Here is a 19885-nt window from a genome sequence, read left to right on the forward strand (position 1 = left end):
GAATGTTCCTTCTATACCCAATTTGCTTAGAGTTTTCATCATGAAAGGGTGTTGAATTTTATCAAATGCTTTCTCTGCATCAATTGAGATAATCATATGGTTTTTCTTCTGCAGTCTGTTAATGTGGTGAATCACATTGATTGATTTGCGAATGTTGAACCATCCCTGCATACCAGGGATGAATCCCACTTGGTCTGGGTGGATGATTTTCCTGATGTCTTGTTGTACTCTATTGGCCAGAATTTTATTAGGATTTTTGCGTCTATGTTCATCAGGGATATTGGTCTGTAATTCTCTTTCAGTGCTGCATCTTTCTCTGGCTTAGGGATTAAGGTGATGCTGGCTTCATAGAAAGAATTTGGGAGGATTCCCTCTTCTTCGAGTGTTCTGAATAGTTTGAGAAGAAATGGGATTAGTTCTTTAAATGTCTGGTAGAATTCAGCAGTGAATCCATCTGGTCCTGGGCTTTTCTTTGTTGGGAGGGCCTTTATTACTGTTTCAATTTCTGTTTCAGTTATGGGTCTATTTAGGTTTTCTATGTCTTCATGGTTCAATTTTGGTAGATTGCATGTGTCCAGGAATCTATCCATTTCTGATAGATTTTCCTGTTTGCTGGCATACAGGTCCTTGTAGTAATTTCTGATGATTCTTTTTATTTCTGTAGTGTCTGTTGTTACGTTTCCTTTTTCATCTCTGATTTTATTGATTTGGGTCTTTTCTCTTCTTTTTTGAGTTAGTTGGGCCAATGGGGTGTCAATTTTGTTTATTTTTTCAAAAAACCAGCTTCTCGCTTGGCTGATTTTTTGTAGTGTTTTTTGGATTCAATCCTGTTAATTTCTTCTCTGGTTTTAATTATTTCTCTTCTCCTACTAGATTTGGGTTTGGTTTGCTGCAGTTTTTCTAGGTCCTTGAGATGCACTGAAAGCTCATTTATTTGGTAGCTTTCCAATTTCTTGATATAGGCACCTATTGCTATAAATTTGCCTCTCAATACTGCTTTTGCTGTATCCCACAAGTTTTGATATGTTGTGTTGTTATCTTCATTTACTTCCAGAAAGTTTTTGATTTCTCTTTTGATTTCTTGAATGACCCAGTGTTCATTCAGGAGCATGTTGTTCAGTCTCCATGTGTTTGCATACTTTCTGGGGTTTCCTGAGTTGCTAATTTCCAGCTTCATTCCGCTGTGGTCTGAGAAGCTGCATGGTATGATTCTAATTCTTTTAAATTTGCTGAGACTTGCTTTATGGCCTAGTATGTGATCAATCCTAGAGAAGGTTCCATGCACTGCTGAGAACAATGTGAAGTCTGTAGACGTAGGATTGAAAGTTCTGTAAATATCTGTTAGATCCATTTGGGCAATAGTGTCAATTAAATCTGCTGTTTCCTTGTTGATCTTCTGTCCGGATGATCTGTCTATTTCTGAGAGTGGAGTATTGAAGTCCCCCAGTACTATTGTATTGGAATCTAAATCTCCCTTTAAGTCCCTTAACATATCTTTTAAATAGACCGGTGCCCTGTAATTAGGTTCATATACATTTATAAGTTTCATCTTCCTGTTGAATTGAACCCTTAATCATTATATAGTGTCCCTCTTTGTCTCTCTTAACAGTTTTTGTATTAAAGTTTATTTTGTCTGATATTAATATGGCTACACCTGCTTTTTTTGGTTTCTGTTGGCATGGAATATCTTTTTCCAACCTTTCACTTTCAGTCTGCATGCCTCTTTGTTAGAGAGATGTGTTTCTTGTAGGCAACAAATAGTTGGGTTGTGTTCTTTGAGCCAATCAGCCAAACGGTGTCTTTTAACTGAAGAATTCAGACCATTAATGGTTAATGTGACTATTGATACGTAGTGACTTTGCCCTGCCATTTTCCCGGAAATATTTTCTAGTATATGCTTTGAGCTTCCCATGCTCTTTTACTGGTAGGTGTTCTTCCTTTAACTTCTTTCATATTGATGGCCGTGTTTCTGTGTTTCTGAGTGTAGCACATCTTTAAGTATCTTTTGCAGGGCCGGACGAGTGGCCACAAAGTCTTTCAATTTCTGTTTGCTATGAAAGGTCTTTATTTCACCTTCATTCACAAATGAGAGCTTGGCAGGATATAATATTCTGGGCTGGCAATTTTTCTCTCTTAGCACCTGTGCTATGTCTCACCATTCCCTCCTAGCCTGTAGTGTTTCTGATGAGAAGTCTGCTGTGAGTCTGATTGGAGATCCTCTGAGAGTAATCTGACGTTTCTCTCTTGCACATTTTAGGATCTTTTCTTTATGTTTCAGTGTGGTAAGTTTAATTACCACGTGTCGTGGTGAGGATCTCTTTTGGTCATGTTTATTGGGGGTTCTATGAGCTTCCTGTACTAGGATGTCTCTGTCCTTCTCCAAACCTTGAAAGTTCTCTGCTAGTATCTCACTTAAAAGGCCTTCTAATCCTTTCTCTCTCTCCATGCCTTCAGGAACTCCTAGAACTCGAATGTTGGTTTTTTTTTAATAGTATCCTGTAGATTCCCAACAATATTTTTTAGATTTGTAATTTCCTCTTCTTTTCTTTGGTTTGACTGTATGTTTTCCTGTGCTCTCTCTTCTAAGTCCGATATTCTCTCTTCTGCTTCACCCATTCTGTTTTTAAGGCTTTCTAATGTGTTGTCATTTGATCTATTGAGCTCTTCATTTCATTTTGATTTCTCTTCACTATCATACTTTCCTGTTCTACTAGTTTCTGCGTTTCATTTTGATTCTTCCTTAAAATTTCATTTTCATGAGAGAGATTTTCAATCCTGTCCAATAAGGATTTCTGTAGTTCAAGGATTTGCTTTTGAAAACTTCTAAATGTTCTTATCATAAATTTTTTGAAATCCGTATCTTGAATTTGTTCTATCTCATCATCTTCATAATCTTGTTTTGGGGTGTTTTGTTTATTTGGAGGCATCATAGTGTCATCATTGATCTTGTTCCCTCGATTTCTGTGTTTGTTGCTTGGCATAGTTAATTCTTCTTTTGTCACGGTGCCTTTTTTTTTAATTTTTTTTTTATTTTATACTATGTCTGGGTTAAGTGGACTGCCTGCTGTTGGAGTAGCCTTGGAGGTTTGAGATGGGTGTGGCCTGAGAGCTCTGCTTGGTTCTTCCTGGTTACGGGTGTGCAAAGGTGACACCCTCAGGTTATGCATGGTAAATCTCTCTCTATTTTATTTATTTATTTATTTTATTTATTTGGGGGGTAAGTAATACCACACGGCACGGCTGTGCAGAATTGATGGTATTGAGCTTCCAGTCTCTGGCTTCTACCCAAAGAGTCTGTGTAGGCTCCTCTGGACTCCCACTGGGTTGCCTAGGCTACTGAATTGTAGTGACTCAGTTCCTTAGCTCTCCCCTGTTGATATGTAAATCCAGAGAGGGGGCCTGCTCTTTGTCTCTTGTGAATTCTTCAAGCCTTGCAGCTTTGCAACCTTTGCAAGGTTGGGGGAGAGAGAAACCCCCAAGCTTTTTTTTTTTCCTTCTTTCTGGTAGTGAGTCTGCTGCACTTTCCGGCCCCCTCTAGATTCTGACACCCGTTTCCCTGCCAATGTCTCGGGTTATTGAGCTCACCTCCCCTTCCAGCGCCGATGTGTGGACTCGGAGCCCTGGATGTCCCAATTCTCCCCGCTGGTGTCTGTGTGACATGCAGTCCCCTTCCTGCACTGGCGCGCAGACCCTGCAACTCCCGCGACACCTGCGGCTCCCGTGGCTTGGCTTCCGCCCAGTGGGCGACCTTGTTCTCCCATTAGGTCCTCCGATTCACAGCCACTCGATCCAGAAGAGTTTCCTCTGCAATATTTTCCTGGTTCTTTTTTCTGAGGCTACCGTAACTCCCCTTTTATTAAACTAAATTTTCCCGGACTATCAGTGCACGCCCTCACTATTCTGCCATCTTGGCTCCGCCCCTTAATGAATCTTGATCCTTAACTATATCAACCTCAGTAGACTTTCTGACTTTGATGCCGGAGGATATGACAGAATATAAATAGATCAGAACACTCAAACCCGATTTTTCTCCTTTGACTCGAATATGACTCAGGCTTACAATCCAAATGAAAGCTCACTTGGGTGGGAAAATGTGCTTTCCCCCTGGATCTCCCAGGACTAAACAAATGTCCCCAGGACCAAGTGCTATCTGGCTTCCCACTTGCACACATTCCAGGCAGGGCCCTGGTACAAGAAGGAGACAGAACTACATGAGACTCAGCTACACTGCCTTAGTTCACAGTCATGCTCAAGTTTAAATCCAGACTTCTAGGAATAGGACTTGAAGAAGAAATAATGTAAGCAGCCAACATGAGATGGTCTCAGGGCTCCCCTCCCCTTTGCCCTTTCAAAAGGTGTGAATGTTCCCAACTTCAAAGGAAGATCCTGAAGAAATACACAATCTCTTAGCCTGTGGTGCCTTTTCCAGCCCTCCCCTTGCAGCCCATGCCAGTAACCACCTTTGCAGGACCTGGATGTGTCTTCATGTAACACAGCAGCAGGCAGTGGGATGGCCTTTTTCTTGGTCAGAAACCCATGTCATAAAATTCGGCCTATATGAGCAGAGGGATATGCTCTGGGATACGCTGGTCGATGAACCTGTGTACCATCTCAGTGGAAACATAGTACCTGAGACACAATATTATGATTCTATTTGGGTTGTCATGTACACATCTATAAGCAGCAATTCAGGATGAGGAAAGGTAGCAACTCCTAAGGTCTAAGAAATCTGCTCTTCCATATTTCTTTCCAAATGTGTAACTAACTGTAAAGTAAATCAATAATTTATACATGTATTTATAAAAACATTGATACCACAAAGACAGTCATACTTTTTTAAAAATCACTTCTGCTGATTAAAACACTATTAAATCAAACCTTTATTGTTATTATCCCATATAATTATAATTCCTATACTTTTCTTCATCCTGAATTATTTCCTATAGATGTATACTTGACAACCCAAATAGAATCATATTATTATGTCTCAGTTCCAAGCTGTAAAAAATACAATTCAACATATTTTTCTTTAATTGTCATCAAGACATTTACATACATATATACATCCATTTATAATATAAGATAATATTTTGCCATATGATGAATTGAAATAATATTTGGGTTTTTAATTAGATTTTATTTCTTTGAAAGTCAGAGATACAGTGATGGAGGGAGCTTTAGAGAGAAAGATCTTTCACCAGCTGGTTCACTCTCTAGATGGTCACAATAGCCACAGGTAAGCCAGGCCTGAAGCCAGGAGTCAGGAACTTCTTCGTTTCAAACATGGTTAGGAGGAGCTTAAACACTTAGCCATTTTCTGTTGCTTTCCTGGGCCATAGGCAGGGACATGGATTGGAAGTGGAGTAGCTGAGACATGAAACAGTGCCCACATGGGCTGTTGGCATTGGTGGTGACAGTGCCAGTCCCAATCTTTGGGTTTTAGATACACTTTGTTTTAGAACCCAAATGATGATTTCACTCTAAGCCTTAGGAAATATTTTATGCTATACTACACTGACTTAAATAAATGAATCTTGCATATTAGTAAAATTTTACTATGCAGAAGCAATGCAGTTAGCACATAATTACATTACTAATCATAGATTGATCATTATAAATTTACAAAAGTCCTATGGCCATATATGGAGATGAATAAGTCAAGTCTAAGAATCATATTTGTGGGCATCTGGCCAATAGTTAAGAAACCAGTTAGAATGGCTTCATCCCAAATCAGAAAACCTGGATTTGATTCCTGCAAGGGGCTCCTGATGGCAAATTCTTGTTATTGTGCTCTCTGGGAGTGAGCAGGTGATTCTGAGGTGGCTGATTCCTTGCTGCATATATGGCAGACCAAGACTGGTCTACTGGCTCCTGGCTGTATCCTGGGACAGCATTGGCCAATGAAGTCATTTTGGGAAATAACTGTTAGATGGGACATCTCTCTTCCTCTATCTCACCAATCTAAAATAATCTTTTAAAAAATGAAAGAAGTATGTTTCACATTTTAACATCAGTAAAAATTATGCTGAAAGATGTAAGTAGCAATGGACAGTTCTCAGAATTCCCAGGTGATTATCTTCTTCTCCTAATCCTAATGCAGATATCATGTCTATAAAATGTAGTTAATCATTCATGAAAAAATGTGTACTGTTCATGTTAAATACATACACATTGATGAATTAAATACATGCTCATGAATATTCAGCAACTAAAAGCAATAGCAAGAAAGAATTACAGATGTTTGAAGCAGTTAAAGAAGGATAAGTTGGGGCAGGCATTATGGTGCAGCAGGTTAATCCACCACTAGAGACAACTACTTCCCATCTCAGAGTGTCATTTTGAGTCCTAGAAATTCTGTTTCCAACCCAGCTTCTTGATAATGTAACTGGCAATGAATTAGGTAATGATTTAAGTACTTGAGTTCCTGCCATCCATGTGGGAGACCTGGATAGAGTTTGAGGTTTTGACTTCAATGTGACTCAAACTCAGCTGTTGGAGGCATCTGGGGAGTTAACCAGCAGATAGAAATGAGATCTCTCTCTCTCTCTCAATTCAAATAAATAACTGAGAAAACAAGAACAAAAATTATAAAATAAGTCTTTCTAGGAATAGTATCAGAAAGAAATGGATATCATATTTGGATCTACCCACTGTAGTTTTTCTAATAGCATAAGGAAAAGTTTTGTATAAACTTTTATAAAGGCATAAGACACAAAATCAACATATGAAAGGAGAAGTATATTTATACACCAGTAATGATCTTAATGAAAGAAAAATCAAGAAAGAAATCGTATTCATAATAGCTACAAGAGTTATATACTCAGGAATAAACAACTAAATAATTGAAAGAGTTACACAATGGAAAATATGAATTATTGATGAAAGAAATCATCAAAATCACAAAATGAATTGGAAGAATTAATGTCATTAAAAGTCCATAGTCTCCAAATCAATTTACAGGTTCAATGCAATCCCTATCAAAATAACGATATTAGAATTAGAAGAATTAATTAGAAGAAACAATGCTAAAATTCATATAGAACCATAGTCATAGGATAGAAAAAGTGATCCTGAGGAAAAAAGTCAATTAGGTGCCGAGGAGCTGCAGAGGGCAAGAAGCCCAGCATCCCAGGTTACTGCAAGCCCTGCAGCTTGCGAGTCCCAGAAAGCAAGCACTCTGATCAGCCCCAGCCTTCAGTGGCCCGCCCCTCACACCTAAATTTGTAGTCCCTGTTGCCTGTTCTTGTCTCCAGCCGCTACACCACTTTCACCAAGCAAACAGGAGCGACTGCCCTTGGTCTGCTTCACCAGCCTTGGCACCTTTGTGGTAACCAGTGATTTAATCCTATTTGTTGGCTGGCGCCGCGGCTCAATAGGCTAATCCTCCGCCTCCAGTGCCAGCACACCGGGTTCTTGTCCCGGTTGCCCCTCTTCCAGGCCAGCTCTCTGCTGTGGCCAGGGAGTGCAGTGGAGGATGGCCCAAGTGCTTGGGCCCTGCACCCCATGGGAGACCAGGAAAAGCACCTGGCTCCTGGCTTCAGATCAGCGCGATGTGCCAGCCGCCGCGCACCAGCCGCGGCGGCCATTGGAGGGTGAACCAACGGCAAAAGGAAGACCTTTCTCTCTGTCTCTCTCTCACTGTCCACTCTGCCTGTCAAATAAATAAATAAATAAATAAATAAATAAATAAAATAATCCTATTTGTCATTTTCACACCTGATGGAGGAGCTGAAGAAAAACTCACCCTTCTGAAATGGGAAGGTAAAACCTTCATTGTTGAGACTTCTGGCCACCCTCACCGCCTCTCAAGACTAAGGATAACCCTGTAGATGAACGACTGGTTTCCAGTCGACCTCCCAACAGGGTGTTTCCAACCTCTGAGTGCACAATCTCTGTAACCAAGCAACGCTCCAGAACACAGGTGCACATACACCCTCTAGCGGTCAATGGCTGAGCATGCGCACAGAAGTTTGGAGGCAATGGGTGCTCCATGTGCACTTGCAAAGTTTCTATCTCTCAAACAGGATGGATTTTGTTGCTTCCAAATGTCAGTGGGATTTGACTGAGTGTTGAGGTCACTGTAGGAAAGTAACACTCGTGCCTGTGGGAAAGCAGTCTGCACTGGACCAGGACTACAGTGGAGTGCAATTTCAGGATGCCAAAGGCCTCATCTAAGTAAACTTTTAAAATCCTTCTCTCTAAATACCCTTATTGCTCTTTATTCCCCCTCCACATCCCTTTGAGTCCTAGTTGGTTTCAATGGGACTTTTTAACAGATGGTAAAACAAAATCATTTTGCATGATTTCAGAAACTGTGACCATATGTGTCAACAAGTGTGAACTTGGGACAAGAAATCAACACAGATTTTCCAGAAGTAATGAAACCACCGTTCGTTGTGCCTCTTACACCTCTCATTTTGCCCATTTGAGTTTTTGCTATTATTTCCCTTAACTGAATCTTTAGTGAATCCATACTTGAATTTGGAGCATCATGTGGTGTTTACAAATTTTTGTAAAGTGGCTGTTCACTTATCCCAAACACTTCATGTTTTGATGGTATGTTACAATGCCATTTTTAACCTGAAATATCTAAGTATGCCTTTTTTGTTTCTGGCTTTTACATTGTGTTCTATTAAGCGGTCTGCTTCTCTCTTTTTTTTCTTCTAATCCATGAACATTTTATTCCATCACCAACCACTGTGCCCCATCTAAGCAACAGTCCATAAGTCATCAATCAATTACAATCCAGTTGTAGAATGATCTGAGGCATTTACAGTATTTTTAAGTTTGAGGAAACAGAAATCAAACCAAAGAATCTCCAAATCCTTTGCCCCAGTCAATACAAGTAATGCAGCAATTTTATGTGTATTACATGTCCGATACTCCAGAGGGACTCCACAGCTCGGGGACAAAACCCCTACATGATCAGGCTATGAAAGAAGCTGATGACCTCCTCCTCCCCACTGTGACTGACCCACAAGGGAGAGGAGACTTCAGATAGCTTGTCAATGTTGGGGAATGCATAGAAGCAGGAAGTGTTTCTGGAATCTGGAAAAGCCTGCTGTAGACTGAACACTTGAGAGGAACAGAGGATGACTGCTGTGCTCTGGTACCACCAGGCCAAGTCTACCATGGGCACAGTCCCAGTAGATAGACACCCACACTGGATAAAGTTCTCAGGACCAGACCCAGTTCACAGAGCCTGCCATGCTATGTCTGCATGGAGGTTCTTCTTGGAGGATTGTCCTGGGCTCAAGTTGTAGCCTGAGTATCCCTAGATGTACCTGATATGCGAGATGAAGCCATCAGAAAAGCTGCACATCCAACTCAGTTCCTCTGCATTACTGTTGGAGAACAGCTAGTAGAGGCTGCAGGGCACGCAGTGCATGGACATGCAACCCTGCCAGTTGTGACTGGTCGAGTGCTGCTGGTACTGTCAGTCACGCATTTGCTGATGTGCAGTTTGTGCAAGCACCAGGAGCCAGGTCTGGGCCTCAATGACTACTGGTGGTAGAGGCCAGGGCCACAGCAGCCTTCTGAGCAGGCACCCTGGGGCTTTGCTGCTAGGGAGCAAGCACCATGTGTAGGTAGGCTCCGGCTTCAGGAAAGCTATTTTGGTGGCACTGTGGTTCATCAGGGAAGACAGCAGAAGAGCCAGCACAGCTCTCCTAGTGAGAAATCCACTCATCTTGGACCTGGTTCTTGGTACCCAAGGCCACTGGCCAGGAAAGCAGAGCACAGGGCAAGTGGCCCATGGACAGCCTGAGCACATGCTCAGGTGGTGCAGCCTGCTCAGCCTGCCCCAGAAAAGGTGACACCCAGATTATCAGTGCACCTTAACTCACTCACCTCTGAAGTATGCAGGATGTTGGTGTGAGTGTTTAGAACATTGGTTAGGATACCACGTGGGATGTCCACATCCCACATAGGACTGCCTCGGTGCTTGGATCAAGTCTAGGTTCCTATTTTTCCTGGCCCATTCCCAGTTGTTGCTGTCATTTTGGGAATGGACCAGTGACAGGATGATCTGACTCTCTGTCTCTGTCACTCTCTGCAATTAAAATAACATGAAAGGAAATAAAATATTAAAATTTTAAATGGACAGTATTTTAAAATTTGTTACAGTTAGAAAACTCCCACCTTTTTTTCCCTTTCAGGATTCTCTTGGCAATAATTATTATTATTTGAGGTTAATTTTTAAACCTGTGCAATTTTTTAATCTATATAAATTTAAATAGAATATGCTTTGGGATTTTTATTGTGATTAGGTTAAGAACAGTATTTTAACTGTACACCCAAATGTTGCCTTCCCCCTACTTTTTGTCTTATTTGTTCTTAAAACCCATTTGAGAGGCAGAGTGGGTGTTCCTGCATTTTCAGGAAGCAAGCCAGGGAATCTTGTACCTAAAAACAATTTCTCTAACTCCCTTCTCTGATGTATTTGTTGTCTAAATGTCCATAGTACATGATTTAGCACATTTAGCACATTCCTTTGTGATCTTCTGATACAATATCCTTGGATAGAAGGGAGAACAATGTGAGTTGGGCTTAGAAGAGTAGTATTTGAATTATAACTCTTTAAGTGCTAGCAGTGAGCTGCTGAAGCCTGTTTATTCATATATGAAATGGCTGTAGCATCCCTAACTCATGTAGTATGGGATTAACAGTGATTGTGTTTGTCCAAGGGAAACTGGATAATAAAATGATTTTTTTCGTTAGTTGACATGAAGATTTGCCTTAATGGGGCCATCATTGTGGCTTAGTGGTTTTGTCACCAGCTATCATTTGGGTGCCATTTTGAGTCCTGATTGTTCCACTTCTGATCCAGCTCCCTACTAGTAGCTTGGAACTGAATTCTGATATTTCACTAAAGCCCATCAGTCTGGGTTTGGTTTTCTAGGAAGGTATTTCATTGATCTGATCAGATTTGTTTGCTTCTTGGAGAAATGGATTTCTAACACTCTAACACATATTCCTATGGTTTTTCTGCTCATCTAATGTTTTTATGTTTGTTTATAAGAGGAAAAATCTGTTGGGCTTGGATAGGAATGGGTTCAATAACCTTCTCCCTGAGCTACCTCCAGGGGATAGATAAGTTTATAAGGTCTACTAAGACCAGTGTCCTGACTTCTGAATACTGTCCTTGTGTCCCTGAGACCTCTTTCTTCCACTTAATCTACCCAGACTCAGAGGGCTTTGGCTTACTCCTGGCCAGATGTTTTCCCTTTGGTCGAACTGTGAAGATAGTTCACCATCTTTACAGATTTTTTACTTCCCATGGGGCTTTTTCAGGCTAGCAACACATGTTTTCCACCCTAAACACCTGCTTCCTTCATGTTTCCCACCACCACGGTAATGTGTGCATCTATCCTCTGGCGCAGTTTCACCAGGGACAACTTAAAATTGCAATGGTCATTTTGAGAGACCTTTGGACATCTCCAAAAGAGGTACTTTGAATAAATAAAGCACTGTGGCCTGGCAGGTAAGGTTGCCACTTGCAGTGCCAGCATCCTATATGGGCACCAGTTCAAGTCCTGGCTGCTCCACTTCTGATCCAGCTCTCTGCTATGGCCTGGGAAAGCAGTAAAAGATGACCCAAGTCTTTGAGACCCTGCACCCATGTGGGAGAGCTGAAAGAAGCCCTTGGCTCCTGGCTTAGGATCGGCACATCTCCAGCCATTGTGGCCATCTGGGCAGTGAACCAGCAGATGGAAGACCTCTCTCTCTCTCTCTCTGCCTCTGCCTCTCTGTAACTCTTTCAAATAAATAAATAAATCTTTTTTAAAAATTCAGAGGAAACTTCTTCAGTGGACTATCTTGTTTAAGAGAGATCATTTTGTTTAATGTAGAAGATATAACCTCTTCAGTTTACATATTTGGGGTTTAATAAATACTAGCTAGCTATTTAATTATAACTTGATAGAGTTGACAAAGATCCATGTAATGTCAAAAGCAGCTATTTTCCACTCCCTTGTGGGTGCATATGTTTCAAAATCTGTATTTCTACATGTTAACATTCTTTTTGCAAAAGAAACTTAAGTAGCCTTTTACAGTGATAACTGTAAATTTGATTGTAGCTGACTCCCTCTTAATTTTTTCTTCTGTCCACTTCTTTTCTTTTTCTTTCTCATGAACTTTTAAAGATCAATATGTGAAAAATTCATTTGTTGTCATGAATATACTTTGGGAATACAGTCCAGATAAATTTATCTAAAAGCAAAATTTAAAGTAAGTAACATTGAGGGTACGCTGTTTCCTAGGCATCATTGTAGCCATGAAAGAAACAGAAGTTAAAAAAAAGAAAAGAAGGTGGACGCCCTCAGTAAAGTGGTTAAGATGACACCTGAGATGTCTCAATCCCTTATCAGAATACCTGTGTTGGAGTATAACTCCTCTCCCAACTCCATCTTCCTGTTAATGCACACCTAGGGAGGGAGCCTGTAATGTCTCAAGCCCCTGAGTCCCTGCCACCTGGATTGAGTGTCAACCTCCTGACTTCAGCCTGGGTCTTGTGGGAATTTGAAAAGTGAACTAGTAAGTGGATGATCGCTCTGTCTTTGTATCTCAAATACATTAATTAAATAAAATTATTAAATGAAATTTAAAGGATATCTATACAATTGTATTCAACTAATGGAATGATAATAATGGAGATCTTTCAAAGGCTGTAATTTCATGAAATGCAATGCTATGAATCATGACAACTCAGTGATAACCAAGTTGGAATTTCCAAATTCTCAGCTAATTTTAAGAACTTAGTGCTAATTAATTAAAAATAATCTTTGGGTGTTTTTACTGTTCCAGAAGAAAAAGAAAGTAAATACACTGATTTACACTGACTTTTTAAATGACAGAATGATAATAAAGCATGCAAATTTTCTTGGAAAATATTATATAGGTGTGTATATATATTATATAGATATATACACTTATATACATATTTATTTTATCATATATACATAATTAAGTTTTCAGAGGAGATATATATCTACTTCTTGCTTGTGAGATGAAGGGAGCTTTGCTTAACAACCCTGTAGCTCTGTTTCCTCAATTGTAAATGGAGATACATAGCATCTTACTCCTAAAGCTGTTTTAAAGAATAAATAAATAATTACCTTCAGGGCACCCAGAATGCTGACACCAAGAAGGAGCTCAAAGAATATTTGCTGTTATCATAAGGAGTAGCACTGTGTTTCTGCATTTTCTTGCTGTTTTTCCAGTTATAATAGAAGATTGAATTTCAATTCATCTGGTGTGGTTCATTTAAGCAGGTTAGGAAGCCTCTGGGAATAAATAGGAAGAGATCAGTTCCCCTCGGGAAGTTGGAAAATAATCCTGGAACTTGTTAATTAAAATCTTGCTAATTAACCTGCTTATCCATGGTCTATTAAATAATCAATGAAGTTTGCCACACAAGTAAAGGCCTTGCCAAATGCCTCCTTTCCCAATTCTCCTGGCCCAGCTCTGTTAATGGTCTCACCTAAGGGACACAACCTTCCAAATTCTTCCAAATCTGATACAGTCCCTTCATCTCATCATAGTGGTTGAGCACAGAGTACAGCTATGCTTTCATCCTAGAAAAGATCTCTAGGGCAGAAGATGGTCACATGTTGGTGTGATCAGCCTCTCATCTCCTTTCCTCCAAGCTGAGTAATGCCCAGGTGTTTGTCCCCAGTGTCTTCAACACTCATCTGCACTTCTGTATGAACCACACAAATGATCTGCATAGTCCTCTCTATGAGCATGATTCCTGCTACAGAGATCTGCCCTGGCAACCAAAGAGTTCTGAGAGTGTGACTCTGCATCCAGAGCTTGCCCAGACCCAGGCTACACCTTGCCTCCTCCCAGGCAGTCACAGTGCTTTCACAGTCTCAGCACCCAGGGCTCCCATGTTCAAGGACTGCCAGAGGGTACACTCTGCCCCACTAGCCTGTTCTGCCCAGACTGAGGAGTTCCTGGAGCCACAGCCCATGTATTCTACCCTGGCAGATGGAGCCTCTCAGCCAAACTGAAAGTCAGTAGGGAATGTGAATTTTTCCCTCTGGCAAAATCTTTGGGTGACATGCATGTGCAATACCTGCCAGCCACAGCCCCACTCCTTTCACAGTTGTGCTGGCTGTGTACAAGTGTCCCAACTGGCAACATTTCCCTTTGGTTGCAATAGATTCTCCTCCAAGCCTATTGCAGGTTGAGCATGGAGGAGCTGGTGTTTACCTGATGACAAGGTGGAGACAGTAACCACCAATTTACTTAAAGTGCTGTGGTTGCCCCTGCCAACAGTTCTTGCTAGTTGCTGTGAAACACAGAGTAATAGAATTCACTAAACTGTACATTAAATTTCCATGAAGCTGCAAATGTTTGAGAAGTCATAATATTGTAAGTTGAAAATGCTATTTAAATCTGAAAATCCTAATATTATTCTGTACACTTTTGAAAAAGTTTCAAGATTTGGAAATACTTTGAGCAAAAACTGAAAACTTGAAAGTAGTTTATGTAAGCGCTTTTTGTGATATTATTTTTGAGACTTATTTCATGTTTTGGTGAATTAAAAAGCAAATATATATTGGCCAGCACCACAGCATGGGAGACCAGGAGGAAGCACCTGGCTCCTGGCTTCAGATTGGTGCAGTGCACTGGCCATGGTAACCATTTGGGGGGTGAACAAACAGAAGGAAGAGAAACATGAGAAATCCATAGAGATATTTTTGTTGGTAATTGTCATGAGACACATATGATGAAAGGCATTTAGTTTAAATTCTCATTTCTAATATTTCTAAGGAAGATCATAATAGACTATTACAAAAAATTGTAGCTTTATAAAGCCCTATTTAAAGCATATCAGACATAGACAGTTGTGATAGAGAAGTAGATGTATTTATAGCAAGCCAGGGTATTTTATGTTATTTGACTTTATATATATGTATATCAGAATATACATGAGAAGGGTGGCATTATCATGACATTTTAAAAGCACATTTCCAGGAGAAGTCTTATAGATTTATATATATATATATATATATATATATATATATATATATTTAACTTTTATTTAGTAAATATAAATTTCCAAAGTACAGTTTATGGATTACAATGGCTTTTCCCCCCATATCTTCCTTCCCACCCACACCTCTCCCATCTCCCACTCCCTCTCTCATTCCATTCACATCAAGATTCATTTTCAATTATCTTTATATACAGAAGATCGATTTATTAGATTTGTAATTATTTAAAATACAAAGTGGTGAAACGAAGGGCTGGCATTATGGTGTCATGGGTAAGGCTGCTGCCTGAGATGCCAGCATTCCATATGGGCACCAGTTCTTGAACCAGCTTACTCAACATCCAATCTAACTCCCCACTAATGTCCTGGGAAGATCAGAAGAAGATGGCCCAAGTGCTTTGCCCCTGCTCTCCATGTGGCAGAGCTGGAAGAAGTTCCTGGCTCCTAGTTTTGGCCTGGACCATAGCTAGCAATAGCCATCTGGGGAGTGAATCAATGCATAGAAGATATCTTTCAATGTCTTGATCTGTCTTTCTGTCTCTCTCTCTGTCTCTCTCCCTCTTCTTTTTTCCCTCTCTCCCTGTAACTCCTTCAAATAAATAATTATTTTTTAAAAATAAACACTAAAGTGAAATATTCACCAGAACAATAAGTTCAAGAAATATAAGAATGACTTGGTTTCTTGTCTCAGAATTAATTAATTCTATGCAATTTCCAACTAAGCACAAAAAATAAAAACAGAATATAACTACAGAAAAATATAATCCATCTATATGACTCTTTAAATGATGCTTGAAGCTCTACATGCACTCTTTAAATACGCAAAAACCCAGTGACAATTATTTTTTTATTTCATATATTTGGTTCTGCATTCAATTATGACTGCCACCAAAAACTTGGTGTAGACTGAAGGTATTAATAATTATCAATTATTTACCATTATTATTCATCACCATATGCTTTTCACTTACCCTTATATCTGGATAGTGAGCAATCAATAAATAATGATTCAAAATTGAATGCAAAACTGGTTAATATTTCTAACTCTTTCAGAAGCTAACTAAAACCTTTCTTAAGGAATTTCTCTTGTCCTAGCAGATTCATATCAAAGATGTCAAAAGCCTGCTTTGAATATTATAGGCTTTATTCACTATTTGCTAAGTTAAGATGCAGGAAACCATAATTTAAAATTATATAATAAATTCAAAGCAATAATTCCTTTACCACTTTTTTGCAGAGAAATAATTTCTTCAGTCTGTTGGGGGTTGAGAGTGTAGAGGAATCACTGAGCCATATATTTCAAATAATTATTTAATGTTAGTTTTATTATATTATCATATTTGAAACAAATTCCTATGCCATCATGTGTTCTGAACACAATAATAAAATGAACCACATATGTTCTTCAACACATGCTGGTTGTCATAACAGGAATATCATTACATCATTACAGTGCAAGTATATGCTGCTTCCCTGAGCTTGCAGAGTGCATCTGTGAGTTACTGGCAGGGTGCCTTTCTCCCCATGGAGGCCCTATGCTGTGAGTATGTCAGAGGCCAACAGGACACTGGAAGTTCAAGCTTGGACTGGTTGAAAAGTTTATTTGTGCTAATGATTGAAGTGCATCTTTTGCAGTAAACAAGAGAGCAGGGAGAGAAGGATTCATATTATATTTGAAACTAATCCTTGGAGCTTGACACATTATCTTACAATATCAACATCCATTTGCTTAAAAAATCTTGGAAGTAAACCTCATCAATTTTCAGAATGTAAATAGAGAGTAATATAGTATGGTTGGTTGTATTTCAATGGTAGAAGCACTAAGAAATGCAATAAGGAGGAGGTTTGATGTATTTGAAGGTTGTTGGGAGGAGTAACCATCAAAGTAGGATGATATAGGGAAATTTTGTTTATCACTTTCTATTTTTCCCATTGTTTTTATCCCCTAGACAAAGTTCTAGCAAAAAAGCATAAGTAATAACAGAGAGGTGGGAACAGAGAATGTTCTAGTGGTCTGATTCCTTAATTCTGATGGAGTCAGTTGCCAGAGACTTGTTTGGTTTTCAGCCATGCAGCAAAGCAACTGTGTTGGGAGACCTGGCACTAAATGCATCATGTCATCAGATTTTAGGGCCTGCAGCATTAATTAGGCATTTCAGCCAATGGTAAAGTTTAGGGAGCAGCCAGTTAGGACCTTATCCACAAGTTATGGTCCCAACTGATAAAAATAAGACAACAAATTTTATTTCAACTGTTGTTTCAAGCATTCAAGAAAATATACAATAAAATTATTAAAAAGTATAAAATAGGCATGATTGAAATGTGAATTACAAACAATAAAGATGGTTGCTTATTTTTTGAATTTTTTTCAGTTTATGAGTTTACTCAGTTGGGAGTGCATCACTTCTAGGTTATTATACAATTCTTGGTGATAGGTTTACTCATGTGGTGCCACTGCAAAGAAGGTAATAGTGAATGATTTCAGTCTGGAAAATGTCCTCTGACATTCTGTATTTTGACAGAGGGAACTTGAGTTGGTTGTCTTGCATTTACTGTCTAATGCACATACATACAATGAAATGCACGTTCTTTGGAAGTTTTCTGTAAGTCTTATGTGGGTAAGTGCCAATGTATCTGAGGTCATGAAAAATTCCACTTCATCTCCATTTCTATTTCTCCAGACTTATCCTCTAGGGGAAAATAAACAAGGAGTAGAGGAGTGAAGAGAGATGAAAAATTCAATGTCTGTGACTTGAAAAATAAACTACAGATGAATATTTTCTTTAGAAATTCATATGTAATACTTGAAACCCTATTTTAAAAATTAGGTTCTGTTTTTGATAACAATTCCTTTTACAAACCATTTTTCAGACCTTTCATTAATTTATCTAGAAGAAAAAATACATATAAAGCATCCTATTATTATATAAGGCACCATATTTTGAACATCAAAGTTCAGACACAGAAACATATGCATATAAAACACATATATACTATGAAATTCTGTATAAGCACATGACACCAAATTAAGTAGTTATCTAAATTGCTGTGTCATTGTTGCCTTGTAATTTAAAAAACTGTAAGATATTTTTATACAGTTTAATGTAATTTGTCTAAATACCATGACTCACAAAGGAACAATATTGTATTTATATGGCTTAGTGTGACATAGACATTAATGTCCTATTCATAATTTTATCATAAGCTTTAGTAAAATTATGCAAAGAATGTAGAAAAGCAAATCCATTGTACACACTACTCCATAACAACAATTTCATCACATTAAAATATTTATTTATTTATTTATTTATTTTTAAGGTTTATTTATTTGAAAGGCAAAGTTATAGAGAGGTAGAGGCAGAGAGAGAGAGAGAGAAGGAGGGAGGGAGGTCTTTCATCCAATGGTTCACTCCCCAGATGGCCACAATGGCCAGGTCTGTGCCGATCCAAATCCAGGAATCAGGATTTTCTTCCAGATTTCTCACATGGGTACAGGGGCCCAAGGACTGGGGCCATCTCCCACTGCTTTCCCAGGCCATAGCAGAGAGCTGGTTCAGAAACAGAACAATCAGGATTTGAACTGGTACCCATATGGGATACAAGCACTGCAGGAGGAGGCTTTACCCTCCATGCCCCAGCACTCTCCCACAGCACTAAAATCTTACAGTGGAGTCTTTCACTGAAAATATAACTGAGCAAATTACTTTGTTAATATTGTTAAGCCATAAAGGCCATATTAACATATTTTAGAAATTATGTTTAGTTAAGATGTCACAGTAATGTGTTGCCAATAGAACAATGTATTTTTTGCTTTCAGATCATTCAGTTGTTCCATTAGCAAGGGTGATAGCAATGATGATACTTCTGGAATCTCAAGGAGAAATTTAAATGGGATTACGGAGGAGAGACATTGCTTGTTAATGTAATATTATCAATATAAAGATCATTTCAAATGAAAGGAAAAAAAGTCCATTGCTGGCAGGCTTTGTGGCTCATCAGATTTATCCCCACTAAACATAATTTGGAAAACAGATGTTGAAAGGGTAAGAACTGATTCCCATTGTGGTAAGGCTGCCTGGCATGGCCACAGCGGCTGTTGCTCAGGAGAATGGCAGGAGACAGGGCCAGCACCATGGTGTGAGCATCCCCTATGAATGGTGGTTTGAGTTTCAGCTGCTCTACTGCTGATCCAGCTATCTGAGAATGTACTTAGGAAAACAGCCAAATATGGCCCAATGTTAGGGGCCCTCCATCAATGTTGGAGACATGGGTGGATTTCCAGGCTTCTGGCTTTGTTCTGGTGCAACCCAGGCCATTGCAGCAACTTGGGCTGTAAACCAGTAGATGGAAATGTGTGCTCACTTGTGCTCTCTCTCTTTTCTCTCTCTTCTGTCCTTCTCTCCCTCTCCCTCTTCTTTCCACTCACTCTATTTCTCTGATTTTCAATAAATGAGATATTTATAAAAACTTAAAAATATTTCTCTGATTTCTCCAGTTTTGACTAAATTTAGTAAAAAAAAATTAGAGTGGAGACAGGTTGTTCATATCCATGTTTGACAAAGAGCACTGTCATGGAATTGTAGGGAGTTCACCAGTGTGTGGCAGTACATCAAAAATACCTCTGGATGATCAACAACAAACAGCACAAAGAAGCACTTGAGGTTTGGGCTATAGGCTCTCTGACATGTTCCATGACATTCTCAGTTGAATGATTAACCAGACATTGGCAGGGTCAGATAGCATTGTGACTTCATCAAATGCTGCATTGTCCTGAAATGGCTGATGGATATATTCAGACACTGCCATATGTATCAGGATGGTAGGATTCAGGTGTGTAATCAGCAGTACCTTCACATGGTCCTCAGAATCATATAACATCAGCCT

At 39.3% G+C, this 19885-nt stretch overlaps 1 long non-coding RNA gene across 2 annotated transcripts in view; it reads right to left on the bottom strand.

The window, feature by feature from the left end:
- The window catches only part of LOC138848798 (uncharacterized), a 59542-nt gene that overhangs the window by 11253 nt on the left and 28404 nt on the right, over positions 1 to 19885 (bottom strand). The window contains exons 2-3 of one of the 2 annotated variants that reach the window (XR_011386894.1): positions 13116 to 13283; positions 9680 to 10051 (exon numbers count right to left, since the gene is read on the bottom strand). This is a non-coding gene — a long non-coding RNA (uncharacterized lncRNA). Of the gene's footprint in view, positions 1 to 9679; positions 10052 to 13115; positions 13284 to 19885 lie in introns of those variants that run through there. The other variant, XR_011386893.1, reaches the window with a different exon arrangement.

Source organism: Oryctolagus cuniculus, chromosome 2 (genome assembly GCF_964237555.1).
Source record: "Oryctolagus cuniculus chromosome 2, mOryCun1.1, whole genome shotgun sequence".
Lineage (NCBI taxonomy): Eukaryota > Metazoa > Chordata > Mammalia > Lagomorpha > Leporidae > Oryctolagus > Oryctolagus cuniculus.